At 42.9% G+C, this 20,387-nt stretch overlaps 1 protein-coding gene across 1 annotated transcript in view; it reads right to left on the bottom strand.

The window, feature by feature from the left end:
- Positions 1-20,387, bottom strand: part of ABL1 (ABL proto-oncogene 1, non-receptor tyrosine kinase) — a 78,683-nt gene that overhangs the window by 56,832 nt on the left and 1,464 nt on the right. The window lies entirely within an intron of this gene.

A 20,387-nucleotide genomic window follows, 5' to 3' on the forward strand; every position in this document is an offset into this window, starting at 1 on the left:
TGGGTCTGGATCTGGGGTTACCACAGTTCTCCAGCCTGATCATGAACCAGCCAGGACAGGGGGTGGGGATGGAGAGGCCAAGTTATGCCAGGAATGAGGCTGGGGAATGCAGCAGAGGTCACGTTGCAGCGCGGGTACCCGACACATGCCGCTCGTTCCAGCCCGCAGCCTGCTGAAACTCCTGGATGGAGGGCTCTTCCAAAGCCTGGGAAACTAGTAGTGGGCGATGACCTGCACCCACTGGAGCTTCATCCTGCTTAGCATATGCCAAACACAATAAGATGCATTAAGTCAAGTCTCTGCTCTACCCAGCGCATGACGTGATTGGCAGAAGAACCTTTTTTCCCCCTCTAATTCTGCTGATAGTATGTAATTCTGTTCATCCCTTTAGCCTTAGCCAAATATTTATGTCAAGCTGGGAAAAAAATGCCAGGCGCAGAGCTGGGGGCGTAGGGAAAGCAATCTAGAAAAGGCTTATAAACCAATTTCAGCACATAAAGCACTTTACTTCTGCACAGTCATACTCAGATTAACAATCAGGTCGCTATGCTGGCCATTCCTTTCCTTAATTAACCTTCAACAGGTAAATAGCCCAAGACCACACTATTAGACAACCAATAAACATAGGTGCTAATTCCATACCCACAACACAAATATTTCACTGGGTGAGGAAAAAAACTTAATGATGCCACTCAGTTAGGAATAATTCAGCACTCCTGAACTGCATTTGATTCTTCAGTCACACTGCTGCTCCCAAGGCAGGGATCTAACATGTGCATCACTTCTACCACTTGCCCAGTTCTGGTTGAATGGGAAAATTCATTATTCATTTAATTTTAAGTAACAGCCAAAGGGGCCCAATCATCAGGATAGTGTCCCAGTGCTGTGCCAATGCAGATGAGGAACAGCTTCTCTCTGATGCAGAGGGCTCAGTGCTGTGGCTCCTGGGTTAAGAATATGCCATCATTTTCTTAAGAGATTCAAAAGCAGAAACAAAGCCATAAATTATTTTCTAATTGCTTAGCAGTGAACAAAGGCAAAAAGGACCTGCTGCGTCGCAGCTCTCCCAAAGGCACATGTGAATAAACAGGACTGCTAGGAGCCTAACAGGCTGACAGCCCATCCCAGGGAACACAAAGAAGAATGTTTGCCTAAACACTGCCTTTCAGCAAGACTGTAATCAGAGAAAAAAAACCCATGTATGATAAGAAAGATTCCTGGTGGTTCTGGCGCAGCGATTATTTTCTACGTAATTGGGAAAGTTTGGAAACACTGACTACGCTGTTCTGATGGCATGCTCTCAACAAACACCAAAAACCCAAATGCAAACAGCAAACAAGGCCCCAAACCAGTTACTAAAGCAAAGCACTACGGATCCACAGGGAAAAAAAACCCAACACACACACAGAGTTCTTCCCATTTTCTGCGCTATGAATGAAGAGATAATGGAAGCCTGTACAGATATCTGCTATTAGCCTGTCCACAGGACTGGGGTATAACTATTACAAGTTGAAATAATCAACTTGCTTTTACTTAGGAGTCAGACAAAAGAGCAGAGAGGGGAGTTCCAGCTGCACATCTCAGTAGGGACGGGACAGGGCAACGTGACACCGTCAGGTATTGTATCCTGAACATTGGCCCTCCTGTGAGGAGCACTCAGGAGGTCCCTATTTGATGACTTTGAAAGTGATCCATGAGCTGTACTAGGTCTGCAGGAAATCAGGCCAGCTTGCATTTTCTGAAGGGACTAGAGATTAAAACAAAGGGGCAGAAAGATCATGGAAGTAGTAAAAAAAAAAAATCAGGAACGGCGATAATACCAGTAAAAACAAGTGAGTAATAGAACAAGAGGAAAATAAACTGGCCTTTTCCTTCCTAGAGAAGCAGGGAGATCTTGCTTAAAAGCTTCCTAGAATGAGTGCCATTTCAAAATCCTACCAAAAGACAGCATGTGCTGAGCAAACAATGTTCTGCTCACGAGAAGATGAGTCCAATAAAAATTGCTCCTGGAAACCCACGGGGCACTCCTGTACTGTCCATTGGCTCTCCCTAGGGACAGTTCCTGCATGGAAAGGATTTACCTTGGTACAACTTACCTGTGCAAGGGAAAGGCAACACAGCCTACACAGTTTGGGGTTAAATACAAGTTAATACAGTTTACCTGAACCAGGCCAGAGGCAGCTGTGGAATATAATGAGTTTGTGATGGAAAGACATGCATGGCCTGAACTTCTAAGCCACAAAACTGAGCTAAGCCAACAATTCATTAGTTACTTTTTCTAAAACTGGAAGGGGGAGGAGTATCTATTGAAATATGAGCTAGATCACTCAGCAGGTATTTCTCAGATGAACGGGAATAAAACACCCTGCAAGGCATTATTAACGTTTATTATTTGGGTCTGTTGCAACACAAATTATCACCAGTTATCTTCAACAGGCTCAACACCCAAGCCTAAATTAACCTGGAGTTTTACAGACAACAAAAAACATGGGTGCACAGCCTGGAGGGGATCTCCCTGGGCCGAGCTGTGCCATTGCTCCAGCAATCCAAGTCTGCAGGCTGGCACACCACTGATTTACACCCACAAAGCCCCCAAAATGCCTCCACACACAGGAGTGTATTAGTGAAAGGAGAAGTAATGCATAACCCCTTTCATCAGTCATGTTGACAAATCAGAAATAACTCAAGATATCTTAATTACAAAGCCTGAAAATCACTTTCATGGCTCACCGGGAGTCGTGGGGAGGGAATCAATCCTTCAAGGGAAAGGAATGAGCTGCTTCAGGTTCTTAGGGATGGTAAAGGGGCTGCAGCTTCTGGTTTTAAGTTGATAAAAACATTTTAATTAATCATTCTTAAGAATAAGTGGTTTTTCTATAATGTTATTTTATTTTCAGGATGCCCGTTATCCCATAACAACCGAAATAAAAAGATTATGCTGAATTTCCCTACTAGCACCCACAACCCCTCAAACAGACATCCCAAACCCATATAACCTGAGTTATTAAATCAACAGTCACGGCACATTTTAAGAGCTCCCTGCATAAAAGCCCTATTGAAGGCAGTTCTGGGGGGGGACCCTGCCTGTTGACCCCAGGCAGACGTGGCTTCGTTGGCCTGAAATGGAGAAGTCTGGCACAAAAAGGTGTTTTGTCCAGGAGGCAGAGAAACACAACACCACCCCCCCTTCAACACACATCTCCCACAAACAGCCCTACATCAATCAGCTCTGCAACATCAGTGCTTTAAGGCATTCACAGAGTGAAACAGCAGTAGGAAAGCCTGCTCAAGCCTCCCCAGAGCAAGCAGGGATTCCACCAGCTGCCCAGGAAAGACCTAAAAAAAGCTGTAAAAGCAATCTCAGCTTCAATCAGGGAGGCTGCTCCTCTCTATCTCTCTAATTGAGCAGGAGAGCAAGCCATGGGGATAGCAGAGGAAACCTGCTCTGCTTCTCTCCCAGAGAAACATAATGACATGATGGCAGAGCGTTTCCATCAGGTCCCCAGACTGCCAGAGCACCATTCATCAGGAGAATGGACCAGGAGAACAATCAGAAATCCATTAGCAAGCTGCCACTTGCCTTTGCAGCTCCCTGAACTCCTGATCAAATGTCAGAGCACTGAATGGCTTCTGCTGCTTCAGAGGATGGAAGGATCAGGAAATTGTTCCATAGTGATAAAGATATTATTACAATTTTAACTTTCCTTAGCATGAGGGCAACCATTTGCTATCAACTCTTTGCTATTAAGCTTCCAGCATAATTAAGATGGAGAGAGATCTCCTCCAGGACCACCAACTGGCACCACAAGGAAAGTGGTGGGGGAGAAGGAAAAGCTGGAGATGGAAGGAGTGCTGCTGGGTGGTTGTGATCAGTGCTTTTACTGCCTATATTCAGCAGCCAGAGTTCAACTAGGAAATACTGCAAAGTTGCAAGAAAATAGCAAAAATTACCAATGCTGCTATTTAGCAGCAGGGGAGTGACCCTGTGAGAACATCAGCTCATCAGCAGCATTTCACCTTGTTCTTCTGCAGGCTCAGTCCTGCCCTAAGTAAGATTTCACTGCCCACCTACCACAGCGTGAGACAGAGCCAAAACCAATCTGCTCAAAATCTTCCCCAGCTCCTTCCCTTAGATGAAAAGTGATCAGGCCGTTTGGAAAGCAATGCAAATAACCAGGTTCATAAATACATTTGCCCATTAAAGACTCCGTACCATCTCTCCCCGATGTTATTTGTGTGTCTGAAAGCTGTTATCTGAGCTATTATCCAGCACAGAGACTAGAAAAAGATATTCTGAGCATATTAGCAGCATATTGAAATGATTTGTGCAGATTCCCCCCGTTCAGATGCTGTTGATGCTTGAAATACAAAGAAGAATTTCAAACAGGAAACTTGCACATGCACTGGAAGTAGGGAAAAAGCAACAATTAAAAAAAAATTAGGAATTCTCCAGCGCAAGTATTTCTAACTGCAAACTGATTCTCATTATCTTTCATCTGCCAAGAAAACAAATTAAAATATCAATCAAATGTAGCGATCCAGGTAAAAGTCTTCAACTGCATCTCTGGTTCAATAACAGCAATTACTGTGTCATCGTTCTCAACTCGTTGAGCTCCTCAAATGAGATCAGAAATGACTACTGAAAAAAAAAAAACCACAAAATCTCAACATTAATCTGTCATCCACAATACCCGAGTTACATTTGAACGATGACATTTTTGCCTCCAAAACAGGTAAGAGCGAAATGAAATTAAGGTTGTCAGCATTACTGTTATGAAATGTTAGCCATAAAAACTGCCACTCTGGAGTCTACCTTGGGTTTGTTTACTAGAATTTTTCTATTTTTTTTCAAGTGAAAGTCAGTCTGAAGCTTTGAAGTGTGTGAAAACAACGTGGCAGTATGAAATCCTGGAGGATTAAAGGCTGCTGAGCAAGGCTGAGATGCACTTACTATGACACTGGAAGTCCACCATGAGTACAGGGTGTGTTTTACACCAGTGTGCTGAGCTATCACGAGTTACACACAGGAGCAGATCACTGAAACAGTAGCTGGTGTCATCCTAAAGCTCTGTTTATTTTCCACTAAGACAAGAGGAAATGCATATCCAGCAAAAGAACACTTGGATCCACGCGAGACTCAGAGACTTTCCTTCATCTGCAGAGACCAGACCATACACACAAACATTAAAATACTGTCAAATAGTGAAAGGGACCAGAACTAGTGGCAAAACTCTCGCTGTAACGTGCAACTCCAGGTCTACCTGTAGGCCTGGGGCTTTAAAAGCTGAGATTTCCTAAGGAAACTCTTTACAGCAATACCTCCTATATTATCTTTGTTTCAGAAAAGCCGTTTTAGGGGTATTTAGACTTCATATGCCAACTGTCAGCTGAGTGTGAATCTTCTTTAAAACCTTAATTAAGAACCAATGGAGGAGGGGTGATTTCCTTCCTGGTACAAGGTCTGTGTTTTCCCCATAGCCCAGCCAGGCAGGGATCAGCCATCACAAGCCTCCAAAGACCGTGGTGTGGCTGATACCAGATGAGATGAGCTACTAGTTATGGCCCAGTTCCTACAGACAGATGTCCCCCCAGCATTCCATGAGCACAGCCATCAGCCTTCCTGACAGCATCAGCAGCTGGGGAAGTGGGCAGGACAGACTAAAATGCCCTTTCTCTCCTTAAAATGCCCAGAATCCTTCCCTCAGGCACCGCAGCCACCGCGCTCAGTCACTGCCTGTGGATCTTCTGGCTCGGGGACTCTTCTGCCAGGGGTTTCAGACAGGCTCCTTTTGAAGCGCCGCGTCCGTGTAAATAAGTAGTTTTCTTAAGAACGAATTAGCTGAGCATATTCTATGAAGTTATTTCATTTGTTTTCGCTCCTGTTCATTTATTCCAATCTGCTGCACCTTCCCTTGGAGAGGTTATTAAACGCTCTGCTAATGGCCGCCAGCACTCGTTTAATTCTTCCTAATGAATGTATGAGTGAGTAGCGGAAGCTATTATGTGGGGCTTAATAAAGGGCGGGAAGGAATTTCCTAAAATTTATTGCCACAGGCTGCTGCTTGAAGATAAAATAAATGGTAATTGCTTGGAACAGGAAAGAGGAGGATGATAAAATGTCCCTAGACATGAGGTAAAAAAAAAATACCAAGTGCTCTGAACCAAAATCTCAAAGCCCGGAGGATCACGAAGGCAAGATGGCTTCCTCCAGCTTTAGCTTCTGGTAATCCTTAAGACTTTTCCTTTGAATATGGATGCTGACTGAACTCGATCTCAGCTGGAATGATTATTTTATGACACTAGAAAGACAACCATTCATCTGAAAAAATAAAAAAAAAAAGGCATTAAGTCAGACCGCATCTTATGAAAATATTATTTGCTGGAAAGGGGCAACGTGGAGGAAATGGAAGGACAATGTTTCTGGACTATTGAGTCCAGCAATACAATCTTCCCTAAAGTACAGGCTTTGTGGAATGCAGGAGACACGTAACATTTTGCTACAATTATGTTTCTTCTCTCCCATGGCTGTGTTGGTCAGGGCTGATGGAAGGAGGGAAATTGCCCAGAGGTGAACCTGTGTGTTGTTTCTTCGATTTCTGCGACTGTTTGTTAAAAGAGATCAAAATCAGCAGGTTGGATGAGAAAAAGTGTCTGAGCTGAACCGAACCGAGTGTCTGTCCTGCTCCAAAGTGCTGCAATCACAGCGTCAGCCTCCTGGCAAGCTCCAGGTCAGGTCTCAACAACTGGCGAGAACAAAGTGGAAATCTAAGCCCTGTCCCCTGTAATTGCAATGCAGGAGAAAAACCACGGGTTTTCAAAACAAAGCTTCTTGTTATAACTCACAACAGCTTCCTGTCCACAGAATCCTTCAGGCTTCGCTCAGACGGGGTGATCCAGTCACACAGATGAGTTTGGCTAAAAACTTTTGATCGGTCCCATCAAGGACGCTGAAAAGCAAGTTTCCCCAGAATAAGTCTGATTTTTTCATTCCACTAAGCCGTTGTAGGTGATATTTTGCACCTTAGAAACTGCCAAAGTATTCATTAAGATCGGGCTGTTCGTGAGTTACACCAGCTTGTATGTTTAATAACAGAAGCAGCAACCAGATTGGAACGCTTGTGATTAGAGCAAATAGCTCAAGGGTCACAAGCTGTGGTGAGAGAGCAGAGCAGGGATGTCTGGATGCCACCTTATCCAAGTGCCACCCACATTTCAAGTCCAGCTGCCCCAAAACAAAAAGGACCCTGCCAATCTCTAAGCAGCATCTTCCCAAAATGCAGCAGGAAGGAACAACTGTGTTGAACTACAGAAAGAAGATGTCAAAATAGCAATTTGAGCGGGCAAGGCAACCATCTCCATTTAAATAAAGGGGCAGAAAGAGAGAAATACTATTTTCAATAGCAAGCTAATATATCCAAGAGCTTAAAAGCTGACCCAAGAAGAAAAACAAGATTAGGTTTGCTCTTTTTTTTCCTGCTTAGAGCAGACAAAGCCTCTCTCAGAAAACCACCATTTTTCATGCCAGCTTTGACCATCTTAAAACCAGGGGGAAAAGAGGATAAAATCCAATTTTTCTTTCTTAAATCCTTGGCAGGTCATCTGCAAGAGCAGGCCAACAGCTTTTCAAGCAGGCAATAAGAAATTATTACTTTCTTTTCTAAACAAAGATTTCAGTTGCTTCAGCTCAACAGCAGGATTTTCACAGTCCAGTGGAATACAAAGCAATCACCCGACCTTCAAGAGCATCCAATTTGAAGATGGACAGTTGCTTCTCCAAGAGAAAAAGCAATAATTTGATAGAGAAAAAGAAAAACAACCCAAAAAACCCCACCCCAAAATAATCAAAACAAAATAAGCAGCTTTAGCAAACTGGAAGACAAAGGGTGACCAGTTACAAGATGAGTGTGAAATGTCAGGGGATATAGATATATTACACAGATTTGCAAAGGATCAAAAAGGATCAGCTTTGGGTGGCTATCAGATAGGCATCTACAAGAGAGTGTTATACATGAGTTTAATCTTCCCCCACCCCAATGAATAAATCAAAGCCAAATCAATGTGCAATGAGCATTCTGTAACAGCACCAAAACCTGTACAAAAGACAGAGCTTCCAACTTAAAGCAGCAAATACAAACTAACCCATCTCTGAGGACCTTCAAGCACTTCCACCTTTTTCTTAACCCTCTTCCCCTCCTATGAATAAGTCTCGTTACAGATTTATATGGGTTATAGAGGAAGAAGTTGAAGCTTTATGATGATAAAGAACATAAAGACAAAGGATCTGGTTTTGACTTAGGAACAACCCAAGCAGGTAGTTGTTAACTACCCGTGATGCTCACTGCTGTTCCCTGCTAAAGGGAAAAAAACCACAGCAGTCCATCTGCCTCAGGATGGGCACATCCCCGGACTCACTCCCTACACAAACCTCAATTGCCCAGCCTGAAAATACATATTTTACTTATCCAAGGGCAATCCTTGCGCTGAGGAGAAATGATTGGGGAAAAAAAAAAATAAAATCTCAATTATACTTTCAACCGTAACACCGATGTCAGGCATAAACAAAAAGCTGCTTTTCTTTCGGTTGTATTTTGCTTGGTTTTGGTGGCACCGTGTGCAAGAGCCAGATGGGGGAGGAAAAGTGTAGGTGGCACAAGGGAAAGCAGGAGTGAAGGTCCCTGTCGAGGTTTATCTGTGGTACACTACATTTCACAAGAACAGGAGCTCTGTCATCCAGGCTGGCTCGTAACCACCCCCGCAGCAGGAAGCGGCAGAAGAGCCCCGGAGAAGCCCCGCACATTTCCATCACCCTCCTCCCCCATCCCTGTTATCTGCTTTTACTTGTGCATCTCATAAAACACCCTCAGGCCAACCCCTGGCAAGGCCAGCTCCTCGAGCCAGAGCTTCATAAAACGTTCCAGGTATGGTCCCGGGCTAAAAGCAATTCCCTCACCAGAGCCGCAAACCTTGGATGCTCGCACTGACACGTCAGCCTCCGAAATCAAGAGTCAGGGCAGGTGATTTGTACTCCAGAGGAGTCAGAGGTGCTGCATGGCATGAGGAGATGAATTCCAATGTCCCTGGCTCTGGTGGGACTTGGGGCAGGAGTGTATTCACACAGGTCAGCTGGACATTGGCCCCACCACGACACGGTGCCAGGGTGTAGGTGCACCAACAGAACTTCTTAACAGAAGCTCTCCCACAGACATCCTCCTCCCCCACCTCTTCTTTTGCCTAAAGTATTGCACTCTGAGATTTATTTTTTTTTTAAACACATTTTTGATGGTGAAGGAGGCTCAGGGGAAAGCATCCAACACACTCTAATCCAGTTTGCTGTAGCCTAAAGAAATCCATTTGTTCGGCTTTGCATTCAGCATCATTGTGAGAATAATTTTTAATAGTACTGCTTATTTAGATCCATTTAATAAATCACAATTTGGTTACAAGCCAGGAATGCACCCTGAAATTACCTTTTCAGGACATGTCCTCTCAAGTAAGACCCTACTCTCCAAAGGAGGCTGCAAAGCTTCCCTGGACTCATCTTTTATGCCTGCTGCACAGATGGATACCTCCACGTGGCTGACCATGGATCCAGCCACAGAAAACACTGCAGTAAGGATAAAGAGAGCTCAAATCCAAGTGTGGTTGGGCAAGATTGTCGTAAAGAGGTCTTGGAGTAGAAGACAGCACCTTTACTTGCACGGGGTTAGTTTTACTCCTAAAAATTTTAGGAGTTAGTACATTTTTAAAATTCAGCTGCTAGCAATTCCAATTTGAGAATTATAAAAAGTACTATATTAATAATTGAAATGTAAAATGCCTGTCTGATTCACTCCAGCCCTCAGTCCCCCTCCCCAAAGGGCTTGTTAGCCTTAGGGGAGCATTTCACAAGCAACACATCAACTTTCTGAAATATAGTTTGAGCAGATGAAAGCCTCAATAACCACAGAAGAGCTGCCATCCTTCTAATTCTGGAATTTAAAAACTGTGACATCCACAGAGCTATTTAAACTAATTTAAAGGTGGAACGGCCAAAATATTTCAGCCCAACCAAGCACTTCAGCTGCCACACTGTACAGTGATTTCAGATGTGGCTCACCAGCATTGCAGCCACAACATCCACCCTTTATCACCCGGCAGACACCGTTCTGACTCACCAGGACCAGGGTGATGAGGCACCCTCAGCACTGGGTGATTCAAGACTATCTGGTGGCCATGAAACGTGTCTCATTCCAGGGGCTCCAGATCATCCAGCTCTGAAGTCCTGCTGAAGCCCACCACTTCCTAATTTGGGAACGCTGCAGATGACAGGGATGTCTGAGCTGGAAGGCATCTGCTCTCTTGGTGTCTGTGTCTTTCACCTTGATGTTTTTAATGCCTCTGTGGTTATGCAGGACTAAATGATGTGGACATGGCCAATACAATGCAGTATTCACTTTTCTGGGAAGAAGTAACCTAACTTATCAAGTTAGAACACAAACACCTCACTTGGATTTGTGCTGCTTTATTCCAATGAGTGGAATGCAAATATTTCAACTTAACATTTCACGGTTCTTTGAGCCCTTACCTCATAATAAATGCAGCACTGATCCATTTTCATTTAATGTTCTTCAAATCCTGTATTTTTAACCACAATTACAAAGCCACGCTGCTGCTCAGTGAAGTTCACCATTCCTCTCAGGAGAGGTCGGCTTATCAACACTGCAGCAGGTCTTCAGTGAAATGTCATGCACTGCCTTTGCTTTGCAGAGGCAAAACTGCAGTCACCAAGATGATTATATTAGCATTTGAAGCTAGTATTTGCCTCTAAAAATCCAACCTTTATTATTCTAATTCATCCTTTTGCTTGGCTCAAAATATTACCTACTTAAGAGGGGTTATTTAGCCATCCCTTTTGCTAACCAGTCACAGCCCGCAGGGTTTGCCCCTCTGCAGACCTGTCGCTGCAGCAATTCCAGCATTAACTCCTAGATTATGTCTCCAAGTTGTACTTAATGACCACAGCAGAACCCACACCACACCTGGTGGGGTATCTGTGGTCACACAAAGCCTTGTTGCATCCCCACTCTCCAGCAAGAGCGAGGTAAAAACCACCAGCAGTTCTCGCAGTGAGGTCTAAATTAGACTGACGTTTCCCCAACATTCCTTTTTTTTTCCCTAATGACAGGGAATGTGAAAGGTTGAGCAACACTTACACTGTCTTATGTGATCACCTCATAACAATAATTACTACTTAATACCTGAAACATGATAGCACCTTGACATCCAAACCTCTGTGTGGGAGGCACTATTTAGACATAACAGACAATCTGCAGAGCTCAGAGAAATTGCAGCTTCTGTATGAACATCAACAGTATCAAATGATGGGAAGAGCTTTGTCTTCCCTCCAGTTCATTTCCTGTAAAGGACATCTATTTTCTATTAAATAGCTGCACACTGGGTTAAAAAAAAATATGTATATAGCAAACACATTTAGTGCAATCCATCAATAGTCTTATAAAGAAGGTTTGATTGCAGAAGAAATTTAAATGCAGCTTCTTATCCATCCAGTTAAATATATCCAAGAAGAAATAACAGCTTGGCATTTATTCAGACTATTTCATTAGAGCTTTCCTAAGTTATTTGCAAACATGAGGTGTAGCCAGACAACAACAGCTCTAATAGCTGTTCCAGTCATTCTGGCTAAACTAGGACGTAGCTTTTAAATGAACATTATGTGTTGTCAGACTTACAGAAGAGATGAAAAGAACTTAGAACAAATAAAAAGAATAAAAATAAAAACCCATTCAAGCATACATATTTATAGCTTAAACTATTTTGCTTAGATACACTAAGTCTTCTTCGTTATTATAAAATTCTCCCACCCAAAAGAGATTTGAGTTAAATAGAATATTATTAGATTACAGTTTTGCTTTTGTAAGCATTGTTATGACTTCATAACAGTTCAACTCCACAATTAGTTCTGTGAGAGCAATTCTGACATTCAGATAACACCAACTGTGTAAATAGCTATAACAGGCTGAATTTGTTTCCAGATACTCCCTGAGCATCTTTGCCAGGAACAGTTCACGTTTACACATGTTGAACACCATGCTACAAGAGGATTTACAGAACCTCTATACCGAGAGGAATTTAATATTAAAAAAAAAAAGTATATGTATTTTTAAAAAGTCAGTGCAGCATAACAAAAGTAGTAGGGGAATGAGATCAAATGCAGAAGACAGCAATAAATGAAAGGGAATGTAGCACTGAAAACTGTTTGGCTTTTTTTTAAAAACAAAGAACGGTCTGAAATGGAGCTCGAGGAGGAGAGGGAGCAAGATTTTCCCATTAGCAGCAAAAGCAAACATCACCTACCAACCTCTTTTTCATCAGCTCACAAAGATTACAGGTTCTAAAAGTAACTAAAAAGACTTGACAGCCACTATTTCCAAAATTCGCCGTTGTCACTTCTGACCCTTGTTCTTGCCATTAAACTTTTGCTCACTTCCAAGACGCTTCTTACTGCAAGGGCTGTTTTAATCAGTGCAAGTTAGGGAAGTCACAGAAGACATCTGGTGGCCAGTGCCCCAAATGACAACTGCAGTTTCTTTACACCTTTATAATAAACCTTAAATTTTAATTAAGTAAATAATTTCAAACAAACATTTTTAATTAATTAGATAATTTGATTAACCAAAATACAAGCAAAACCAGCTGTGTTTACTGCATAACAGCCCTGTGATAACCTACTGTAGTCAGGCCAGGAACTGAGAAATTGGGAATAACCCTTCACCAGGTATATTAAATGAGGCAGCACCTAAAAAGCAGCCTTTGAATTAACACAAATGACATAGCAAACACTTCCTGAAAGCCCAAAGGATTTCCTATTTAAAGTTTCCATGTCCTTATCCCACTCCCATGAAAAAGCCATCAGTTCCTCCAGGCGTGGATTGGTCACGGATCAGCTCACTGGGGTCACTGCAAAACCTGACAGAGCTCATCTCTGTGTGTGTTGGTACATTCTGGATGCACAGAGTAAGTGAAATTCCCTCCTCTACAGTGTCAGTGTGACGGGAAACACAGGGAACATGCCCAGGTCACTCTGCTCTCCCAACAGCAGTGGACATTGGACAGGGAACAAACAGCAGGTCAGCAAACGAGGGACTCCTGTCCTGCAAGCCTTGCTGTCCAAAACCCAGGCATTTAACAGGCAGCAGAGTATGTCATTCAACATAGTCTTAATCACACATTATTCCCAGTTTCTGAGGCCATCACTCCCTCTTTGATGCAAATGTGGAGTGCAAAGCACAGCAGAGGAAGGTTGAGCCTTTTACTATTTTATGAGCTCTAAGGACAGACTGGACTGAACATTTACTATGGCTCAGACAGCACTTCAAAGGAGGAATCTACAGAGAGGCAGACTGAACACAGCTCAGGCCCTGGGAAGAATCCTGAGCTGATGTGGTAGGAATAAGGTAGGAACTGAAGTCACCCAAAAAGATAAATGTACCAAAATGCCTTAGAAAAGCGGCACTAATGGATAAGCAGCTTCTCAAGGCAGGCAACGTGTAGCAATATTGATTCTTTAATAGACACAATGAAACCAAAGTCTTAATGATTAATAATCTGTTGTGAAACTCTATTCATTAGGTAAAAACAGTGCTCAGAGATGACACAACATAAATCAGGCAGTCTCCTCACCCATGAAAGAATGATGAGCTCTCTCACGTCCATGTAAATTAGCAGCAATCACTCTGCAGACAAGCGAGCTCCTGCTTTTCACAACCCAAACAGTAACAGCAAGGAAGAAATGCTGGGTTAAAAAAAAAACACAACACACGGAAAAACTCCCCTAATTTCAACACTGTCTTCAAAAAGTACTTTAGGCAAAAGCTAAAGCAAGCTGGTATTCAGGACACGCTTGCCCTGGCATTACAAAGAGATGTGTGGAAAGGGACTCCTCCCACAGCACAACACACCATTTTAGCAGATTTATATCAGATTTTGCCATGAGGGCAAAGAAACTTCCAGCCATTTCACAAAGAGTTATGCTTAATATCTATGTGCAGCACTGGCATTGAACATACAGGTTTAAAGACAGAACAAAGTTAAGAACTAAGCTCTAAGTAAGAACTAATTTAGTTAAGAACTAAGGAAAGACGTTGCCTAAGGCAGCTTTACTCACTAAAATTGAACATTCATTACCTTTTTGTGCAAGAATCCTCCTTAAACTGATAAAACAGACACTCTGGTAAGCAGATTAATAACCTCTACAGCTTGTTTAGATCGATCTTCAATCAACGTGGAGCAGGGTAAGAGCCAACTGATAACACAGTCACAAAAGCAAGGCAAGCAAGAGTCCCTCTTGCTTCTGCTGAAACTGCTCTGCATGTTCCTACAGCAATGGACTTCTGGGATTCACAACAGACCTTTCATAAGGAGACTTACTACTTCTCACAAGAATGGCACAGCACGGCTGAAATGACAAAAGACTGCTGGGTGAAGACACTGGTGCTCTTTATACAGCTCTCAACAGACACTGCAGATAGAAGGCAGCCCCCTCCCCCTGCCAAAAAAAAAAAAAAGGAAAGCAAAGTCCATCTGCAACAATAACTCCAGAAGGACACTAGTGTTTTAAACACTTCCTTCAGTCTGTGTGAATGCAAATCAGAGCATTTTATGCAGCTGAAAGACGTGGCACCTGTAACACCCCAAACCCACAGGACCACGGCCATCCAGGTTTTAAATGATGTGGTGTGGATTGAGTGCACTGATGGAGCTGCAGGAATGTTCTGGGAAATCTGGGGACTCTACAGTACTCCAAACAGGGCCCAAGGCTTAAGGCAGGGTGCTTTACTGAACACAGCTGGGATCAGCTGGGTGTTGAGCTGGACTAACTCCTGCAGCCCTGCATCCAGACTGCCTGGTGTCAGCTGACAGCATTCCTAACCTCACACCTGCAAGACACTGGTTACATCCACACAAGGACTATCAACACTCACCCATTTATTTCTTGTCTGCTTTATCACAGTTCCTATAAGCACAGCTGCAAACACAACACTGTTGTTCCAAGAAGCAACCCAAAAGCATCCCCACCCTTACATGACAGTCAACAGGACAAGATTTTCCAAGGCCATCTTCACCTTTCTGCATCCTCGTGATTTGCCACGTGCCACAGAGCCCATCACAGGGCATGAACTCAAGATTCCCAACTCTCAGCAACAGGACTGTGAAAACTCCTCACTTTCAAGCTTAAGATTTAAACTTTTCAATTTCAAATACTGAGAGTTTGATGGCAAATGTTGAAGTGTACTGGAAGAGATGATCTCCTGCAAGCAAAGACTTCTATTCTAATACACAGCAGCTTTCTCTTGCCTCCCTGTCCTGATTTTCTACCATAGCCTTCCTATTAAAATTTGTAAATAAGACTGCAGAACCAGCATAATCTGTTAATGAAACTCTGGCATACAAGAAACCACCACCTATTTGTCATGAAGGAGATGAACTACTTAAACATGGCAAGTTATCAAAGATTAGTCAGTGCACAAAACAGAACTGCTTTTGCCCAGGAAAGGGATTAGCCTTTCCCCATCATCATCATCATCATCCACCTCGGTCTGTGGAAAAGCAGTTTAGCAAGTCTTAGGTCTCTTTCCTAACATATTCCAACTTTGGATGAAGTTTTGTGGAGGAGCTTCTTAGCAAAACCTACTGGTATTTGATAATCGGAGCTGGAAAAAATACAGGAAGAGCTTTTTATGATGAAAAGGGATATAGTCAGAAGCAGTAAACAAATCTGCATTTGGCATGCAGCAGATGTGAGCATTAACCAGGCTAATACTGAGGCACAGCAAAGTTGGATACATGAGCAATGATCTCAAAAGCTGGGGATAAATCTCTCCTAATAGAGATGGAAATTAAAGTTTGGGAGCTGCCAAATCTCCAACGTAACAACGAAGAAAGTTTTGTCAGTTCAGAACACAGACCTGAGACACTGAAGGCAGGCTCTAAATAATGGATTCCTATTAGGCTGATGCTAATGGTCCAATTTCAGGTGAATGGTCTAAAACAGAATCAGGAGTAGTAAAACAGTTTCTTTCAAGTCTCAGGTTTTGCAGCTGGTGAAGCACAGAGTGTAAAAATGCCCCGAGGAACAATGGAAAGAGATAAATGCAGGGTTTATAAGTACATGGGTTTGAAGAGACAGTTCTAGTATGGAAGGAATCTCAATTAAATCATTTCCATGTATGGGCAATTGACTATCTAATAAATGGATATTGCTTATAAAGAAGACATATTGACCTCACCTGTAGGATAAAAGATAATGAGTACAAAAATCAGACCTTGAAGATCATTCCATCCCATCCCCCTGCCATGGGCAGGGACACTTTCCACTAGACCAGGTTGCTCCAAGCCCTGTCCAACCTGGCCTTGGAGCGATGGGGCAGCCACAGCTTCTCTGGGCAACCTGTGCCAGGGCCTCTTCCACAGGGAAGATTTTCTTCTGAAAACCTAATCTATATTTACCCTCTTTCAGTTTGATCCCATTCCCCCTTGCCCTATCACTCCATGTCCTTATCCAAAGTCCTTGTCCTGCTTTCTTGGAGCCCCTTTAGACACTGGAATGGGCTGTAAGGTCTCCACAAAGCCTTCTCTGAGCCGAACCCCCCCAGTTCTCCCAGCCTGTCTCCACAGCAGAGGGGCTCCAGCCCTTTGAGCATCTGCATGGCCTCCTCTGGACTCACTCCAACAGTTCCATGTCCTTCCTGTGTTGGAGCCCCCAGAGCTTGAGGCAGAACTGCAGGTGGGGTCTCACCACAGTGGAGAAGAGGGGGAGAATTCCTTCCCTCACCCTGCTGGGGATGAGCCCAGGTTATAATGTAATTTACTCATTTTCACAATTCAAATAGTTGAAATAGAGAATTTAACAGCATTAAAAAAAGATAGATTATTAAACCTAAAGACACTTAAAAATTAATTTTTAATCAATAATGAAGGGAAAGATACTTTTAATTGTTGGGGGTTTTCCTCATAGTGAATTGCATAGGGCACATCTCCAATTGGCAGCTGTGGCAATCTGATGCTATGGATCCATTTTGCACAATTACTTCCTAATTAAAGCAGTAAAACTTTCATCACCCTTGTAAGAAAAAGAGTTCAGATCTAATATGGCAGAGACTGTAGCTGGCTGACTTCAGCTATATTCAGCATTAAAGACATAAGAAAAAGGATCCAGTTCTGCTGTTTATCTCTCTTTACAGTGAGGTAAACAGCTCCTTTGATCTTCCCTATCAATTACCTGCTGGAAGAGAAACTCTTAAGACCACATTTTATCATTATGAAAGACTAAGAAAAGAACATTCTTGTGTGACTGCTTTATCAATCTCTTCTTCACCTCAGCACCACGTGTCTAATGATTAAAATTCATTTTTTAAGCCTTCGAGTGCTGCTTTTGCTTGGAGATGCTGTTCTACCAAGATGCTTCAGGGAATCTGCTCATCATTCAGCACAGCAACACCTCTCCAAGACAGTTAGAGAAGGTGTGGTGTCTGCTGATCACTCCAGTTAACTCCTGCCAACTCCAGGATCAGAGTTGAGCCCTCTGGGAATACACCTTTCTTTTCAGAGGTTTGAGTTTTGCTGAGATTGATGTTCTGGAAAGGCACAAGATACACTAGTGTGCAAACTTCAAAATGCACTGACAGTGTCTTTCCCATTAACTGTCTATTGACCACAACTTTTCTCTCAGCTGGATATTCCTAAAAGTAGTAACTTCAGACTCATTTCTCGCCAAGAAAAGCACGGGGGAAGAGCAAACTTTGCCTTTATAATTCCTCTCAAATTCAAGCTTGCAAGCAAACTATGAGCTGAAGTAATCTGCATCAGGATGAAATCTGAAACATCCCATCAAGGGCTAACTCTGCTGCCCAGGGTAACGACACCAGCGTGAACTCCAGCTTGTAAAACAGCCTTCGTGGGGAAACTAACAGGACAAAGAGAGAAGCCCAAAACTTGCCCATAGATTACTTTTTTCCCCTTAAGGCCCTCCACAATTGTCAACTCATGACAAAATTTAGAGCCTTTCTGCATTATTCTCACACAACATTTGAGCACCAGCAGAGCTCATTTCTGGCCAGTTGCCTCCTTGCTTTTCAGAAGCCTCTTGATGTGTTGCTTTGAGTGCTACGGAGAGTGCAACGACCGAGAAATGAAAGTTATTTTGCCCTACACTGTTAGCATTTGATAATTTTCACCAGCCCTTTCTGCTAAGATTTCATACCACTGAAGCAATTTGGATCTTCAGTGGTCTGAAAGCCACTCTAAGTGCCTGCTGAAGGAGCCTTGGTAGAACTTTGCAGGTAGCACTCCCACCAAAACAGGGCCTTTATGAAAGAGCTTTATGAAAACACAACCCTAAGAGGAAAGAGCCCTGCTACCAACAACTCCAATTTTGGGGGTTTTTTTACCATACAAGAACTTCAAACAAGTACCTTAAAGAGTTCACCTGTCTCTAGGGGGTTAAGTTGCCCACCATGGAATTTCTCCTTAAGTATTTCTTACTCAAGAAAAGCCAGAAACGTGATTTTCCTGGGACAAACTAGTTCCCACAGTGTGATAGAGAAACCAGATACAGTGTTTGGTATTTGGAAGAAACTCTGTAATGACAGTACTGAAAGGCAAACATGCAAACATTTAAGCCCTGAAAAAACACCCATCTGTTTTCATGAACTACAGCCCATGGCACAATCCCTGAATAGGGCTGAAAGCATTAAATACTGTTCTGTCCATTAATTATGAACTATGTCAAGCTATATATTTCAAAGACAAATTATCAAGATGAAAATTGAAAAGAGCTTTCTAAAATGAACTTTGTTCCCTCTGTATTTGTCCAGATATTTTAAGATAGCATCTTTCAGGACAGGAGCAGCCCAAACTCAAACAGAGCTGAATAAACAACGGTGGTACTGCCTTCTACTGCCAGGAGCTGGAAGAACCATTTCATCCACTCAGAGGAAGAAACTTTTCCTCATGTGGATAAGCGAGGCTGATCTTTTGCAGTTCTCTTAACAGATGTCCTTGCCCTGATGTCCTCCTCTTTCAAGTTTATTCTTCCCTAAATCAAGACACCGAGGTCTCTCATGAACATATGGCGTGTGGACATTAGAGATGCCATTTTTCCTTGCAAATATGCTGGGATCTGCTGACCTCAGGTCACACTGGCAAGAAGTTACCATCTGTCTATTCCTGTTGGATGATCAAAAAGGAGCATTTCTGGCTCTTCTGCTACAGCAAAACACCAAAGGTAGTTAGAATATTGTACTGCTTGGAGTTAGTGCTCTGGCTGTATCTCATCTGACCTTGAAACTCTGTCCAAAGTAGTAAAAGCAGGAACCAAACTGGGGGTGGAGGAGGAGAGGGTATATCACAGGACTGAGAGCATGGAAAAATCCAGCAGCAGAGGGATCATCAAAGGGCCAAAGTAGCCCTTACACTCTCTAACCTTCCCTTAATTCCCTTCAGTTTCCTTCAGTGCACAAACACTGCATGGGAAATGAAAAGGAACAACACTGAAGTAACTCAAAGCAGTGTTTCAGCACAGCAGTACACACATGGGAGCCCCGTGTGTGCCTTTGCTGAACACTGCAAAGGATTTCTTGGGCCCTTCTAGAAACATACACAGAACGAGAGAAAGTTTGAAAGCAAAGCCCAGCCAAAAATAAAAACAAAACAAAACTTTTCCACTAACTAGGTCAAACACGGCAAATATTTCAGGTTTTAGTTACATGAAGATTACAGATGTAGTTTTGTTTTGTTCACAGGTAAACTTCCCCTGCGGGACAAAACTGTTGCAGAAGCTTTGTCAAAATCCCATTCTCCAGCTAAAGACAGCAGCCAGAAGTGTGTCATCTCACATTGGAATTAAAAAAGTGTTGTGCAAAAGCAAGGATTACTCCAAAAAGTTTCACTGAAACAATGCATTTCTGCTCCCTGTTTCTGTAGAGATGCCTTCAGCTTACAATTTCTTTGGCCTTCTTTTTTTTTAAGGAAAAAACCAACATTTGAAGCAGTCACTAAACCTACCTCTGAGTCCTACTGAGCTTTTCAACTGGCTTCTTTCCTGAGATTCTCAAGTCCCCTCTTACTTTGCAGAAGACCAGCAAGTGACAGGGTTGCTGTACCCCAAACTTGGCCCCATTTGGCCTCTAGCACTTCAATCCATCACAGCACAAGATGAAGGTTTAAGCAGTTTGAGAAACCACTAAACAGAAGTGCTGCAAATGCACTAAGCGAATTACCAAGAGCAAATTCACAAACTTTCCAAAATAAGGTGGTTTTTTTTCCAAGTAGCAGAGTCCCTTTTGTAAAGATAATTAAAGAACACTTGTCGCTGACCACAGCATCACCAT

The sequence above is a fragment of the Manacus candei genome, unplaced genomic scaffold (genome assembly GCF_025592945.1).
Source record: "Manacus candei isolate 608988 ecotype Guabito, Panama unplaced genomic scaffold, ASM2559294v1 h1tg000071l, whole genome shotgun sequence".
In the NCBI taxonomy this organism is placed as follows: Eukaryota; Metazoa; Chordata; class Aves; order Passeriformes; family Pipridae; genus Manacus; species Manacus candei.